At 33.0% G+C, this 4,542-nt stretch overlaps 1 long non-coding RNA gene across 1 annotated transcript; it reads left to right on the forward strand.

Annotated features, from left to right (window-relative positions):
• Positions 1-203: 203 nt before the first annotated feature.
• LOC107609537 (uncharacterized) lies at positions 204-2,922 on the forward strand. The gene is made up of 4 exons (XR_001613177.3): positions 204-643; positions 1,081-1,174; positions 2,637-2,711; positions 2,798-2,922. It is a non-coding gene; the product is annotated as an uncharacterized LOC107609537 (long non-coding RNA).
• The last annotated feature ends 1,620 nt before the right edge of the window (positions 2,923-4,542 follow it).

The raw sequence follows: 4,542 nt of genomic DNA on the forward strand, positions 1-4,542 counted from the left end.
GTAAAAGGAGATGACGACTGCGAGTTTCGATCAGGCCTCCATAGCCAAGAGCTCGATTTTGGTTTCGCTGCTGCTTTGGGATGACGCGGTGATGGTGAAAAAGCTTCTACTCACCGTATCTCAACACAATCCGGCTCATCTCCACCCGTTCTGCTCAGAGAGGCTACCTGTGTCACTACAAAAAAAAAAAGAGGCATAAAATGGCATCAACATAATGGAAGTTCTACAAAATCGCCGATATATTCATAAATTAAGGCAATTTATGCGGCTGCCGTAATTTGCTGGTAGGAAGCAGCGGTTTTTTTGCGCTTTTGGTGGTTTTAAATGCCATTACCTGCTCCTGCTACTGCTTCATTGATATAAAAAGTAAAAACTCTTCTATTTCATTAATAAACGTTGTCTATTTGATCGAGCCTCCATCCCAATGTGAGAAACCAAGTAGTTCCTCCATCGCAACATGAGATCTGCAATCTCATCCACGAGGCTCTCTTCTGGCAGCAAGCTCCTCCATCAACACTTTTCTTCTAGCTGTGATCTCCTCCATCAACGTTTCACTTCAATTAATGGATCTGCTGTGTGATTTTTTCTGCTCCACCGTGTTGTCCTCTGTGAAGCTTCTCCTTCTCCATCTTCGTTGAATTAGGTTTATATACAAATCCACATTCTCTTTTTTTAATTACTCATATTTTGTTTTCCAAATTGTTCCTACTTCTATTTCTGTAATTTTAGGTTTTGATTTTCTTCCTTGTTAGCGAAAATTGGGGGTAAGGTCTTCATGTAATTTCTTCGATTTTTTCTTACATGTGTGTATACAAATTTGCATTCTCTTCGTGGTTTTGATTTGTAAATATGCTCGTGGTTGGTAATTTACTAATTTTCATAGCACGTGTTTGATGAATTGCTTGAATGCTTATTTTTTTTATCTATGCATTTATTCAATCATTGTTGTATGTGACATATCTCTTTTGCAGACAAATCAACAAATTCTTTTATTAGTTTGAAACTTGTTTTTGTGCTTTGTTAAGTTATTTGCTTTAGAAAACAATGAAGTTGTTAATAATGAGGTTGTTTTCTGTGCAGATGATGAAGATAAATTGATTTGGAACTATTTAGAAGATGGAAGCTACCTAAATAAGAACCACTTGAAGATAGACATCATCTTTTCATTCATCTAGTGAGTATTAACATACTGAACTTAAATAGTGCTTGTGACCTTGAAATAATTAGTTTAAATTTTTTGATATTTATTGTTGTGAGATTCTTTTTATTAGTATATAGACGATCTGTAAATAATTTTGCAAATATTTATTTATTGTGATACAATTTATCCTATAATTTTAGTAAGTAAACTAATACCAAATTTATCTAAGTTTCTGTTAATAGGAAAAGTTGAATAAAGTTGCTAGTAATAAGGCCGAATTTATGTTGTTATACATGTGCAGTTTACTGGATTGGATTGGAAAGAAACAAATGCTTCTCTTTTTGTGTTGCCCGTTGTGCTCTTGTCTGCTCATTAAAAGGGACCCATTTAAAAAGAAGTCACTTTTAGATAATTGAGTTATTCACCATGTTTCCACAATTAAGAGTTTAAGACTATATATGGTACTTTCCTAGCTCACTGATGGTGGTTTCAATTTGCATTGTTGGTCCATGTTTAGACATTTTTATAGGATCGGAGGAAGCTGAAAACTGCATGTAAAAATAATTGTTAAAATAAAATTGTTAAATAAAGTACAAGAAAGATGAGTTTGATTTTGATTGTACAAGAAATTGTTAAAATTTCAAGGTTAGGTGGAAGTAATGAAGAAGGAGTTATTCAGTTTCAACAAGTAATATAAGTTGCACAAGATAATTGGTTCATATATAAATATTTTACAATTTTTAAATCATGTAGGAATTTGATCACTATGTACATTTAATTATGTGCTGGCTGGTAGTAAACTTTGTAAGGGTTGTTTATCACTATTGCACACTTTGTTAGTAGCGATGACAATGAACCATCTAGGAGCAGAACCATGTGCAGGATTCACGGTCGGTAAACTAAAAAAAAATATTGAGAGTCTTAATTTATTTTTTAATTGTTTTTTAAATTTTGCAATTAAAAAAAAATTTAACTTTGTTTATCTTTTCAATATTTTGAGAGTGCTGTTAGAAATTATTTTGAGGAGGTTGGGTGTTGGTGTTTGAATATGGAAGAGAAGAGAAGATGAAAAAATGAATAATTAAAATGAAGGAGAAAACAGAGTCAAATATAAGAGGGAGAAGGAAAGTGTATTCTAAAATTCTAAATCAAGTTGTGGTAGCTAGTTTTAGTTTACCAAAAACATGACTATCACGTTACTTCCATGGTTCCATGGCTTTCTTGCTAGTGCTCACTTAGTGTGATTTTTTCATCCCTTGTGTTACAGGTATATAAAAAACACTTTCATGTATATTTTACTTGATTGATTTCATGTTAAAGCTAGCATTAAATGTATTTCTTTTTTAAATTTCTTGAAGCTGCATCTTTTAATTTTGGATCAGCTAATAGATGTTATTTTTCTCTTTATTTTTGTTGTAATTACTGAATACCACTACAAAAAAAAGGGCACAAAATGGCAGCAACATAATGGCGGTTCTATATTATTGAACTGTAGGGACTTGTCATTCAACAAAGGTTTAAAAGGTCCTCTGTCTCCAGAGATAGGAGACTTAAGCAATCTAAATATTCTGTAAGATTCCTTAAGAAACAAGATCCATTTTCCTTATATTCACAAAAAAATGCATACTAATACTTTCTTTCCTTAATTTGTGTCAGCATCTTGGCTGGTTGTAGCTTCAGTGGCAGCATTCCAGATGCATTGGGAAATCTTTCACAGCTATCCTTCTTGTAAGAACTCATGAGAAGCACAAAGAAGTGCTGATGCGGCAATTATAGATGGCTTGAATTCCAAAAGCTTTATCTCTGCATTATCATAGCATAAGAAGCAATCACTATTATTCATTATTATTTGGTTTTCGGCAGGTTTGTTCACTCGTATTGACGATCCATATGAACCACCAAGTAGTTATGAAGTATGTATTTCAGTATTTATATGTAATTGTTATGTTGTGTGTATACCTGGTATCTTTGAAGGAGGAAAATATTAATTAGCTGAGAAAGCACTTCGAATGCACTTAGTCCTTTTTCATTTGCTGCACCAGCAAATTCTAGATTTTCCTTTAAGAATATTGATGTCACAGCTGTGGTGTCCATGACAAAACAATTAAGGAGAATCCATAAGGCACTGGAATTACTTGGGTGATCTTGCTTGTTTACAAAGGACTGTATGGCGAAGTTGACTCAGTGAAGCGAGAGTTTGCAGCAGCTTCTAGTTACTATTTACAAGCTAATTCTTTATGGCCTTCTAGTGGAAATCCCCATCATCAGGTACTTTGTGGCATTCTTCAACTGTTTGTGCCTCTAATTTATTTTTGGTAGATTAACATCTCATATGTGAAGTGTGCCTTATAGGTATTGTATGCCATTTTGATAAGTATTTCTTCTTCTTCCTTTTCTTTTTAGCTTGCCTTATTGGCTTCATATTCTGAGGATGAGCTGGCAGCTACTTATCATTATTTTAGGAGTTTGGTTGTAGAGAGTCGATTTTCAACTGCCAAAGATAATTTGATTGCTGCATTTGAGAAGGTAATGTGACCATGGAGGATTTTTTTTTATTATATTGTTTCATAAGGGTTAATTGTTATCTTGTTCTTTTTTTGTAATGTGACATAGCTTTTTATCTTCTCGTATATTTTGCTTGTGCATAGGAGCAACAATTGTGCTTTTTGACTTGATCTTCCCATATTTTTTCCCTGTTATTTGTTTTCTTTTTCAAAAAATAGCAAAAGAACCCTCCATTTATAGATTTTTGGAAGATAATAAATAGCTCATAACATACTAACGACTCTTTGGTTTAAGAAAATCGTGAAGACCATACCAAACCGCCTTGAAAAGTAGCGTATTTTGATGAGCTTAGTTTTGTTGAGTTCAAATATTTGTGTAAATGATTTCAAAGTGAGTGAGATTTTCTATGTATCATTATTTCATCTATAAATGTTAATTATTTTATGTTGGTAGGAATTAACCATTGGATCTTTCTCTATAACTGTGTAGGTGGGTTGAATTCAAGAATAAAAGTCTAACAAAAGGGTTTCCAATATGTTGAATGGTGAACAGATAGGTATGTATGTATGAATTTGAGTTGTGCTGGCTCTTTGTTCTTGATTCTCAAATGGAAAATTGGGATGACTTCTCATTGATTCTATAATATAAGGTTCGTTACATCACATCCATTGCTATTATATATGGTGCTTAGTTTTACCTATAGTAGGTAGTAGTAGAATTATTATATACTTTCTATGGAATTGGGAGTATTGTCCTATCAAGGCTTGTCCTATCAACCTTTTTGGCAATAAGCTTAATAAGATGGAAAAAGAAAGGAGGTCAAGATACAATTATATATATTCTTAGACCATGCTCAAATCAGAGTCCTTAGGTTTTTAGACTCTCTATTGCTCAGT

Source organism: Arachis ipaensis, chromosome B7 (assembly GCF_059453495.1).
Source record: "Arachis ipaensis isolate K30076 ecotype BB chromosome B7, ASM5945349v1, whole genome shotgun sequence".
Lineage (NCBI taxonomy): Eukaryota > Viridiplantae > Streptophyta > Magnoliopsida > Fabales > Fabaceae > Arachis > Arachis ipaensis.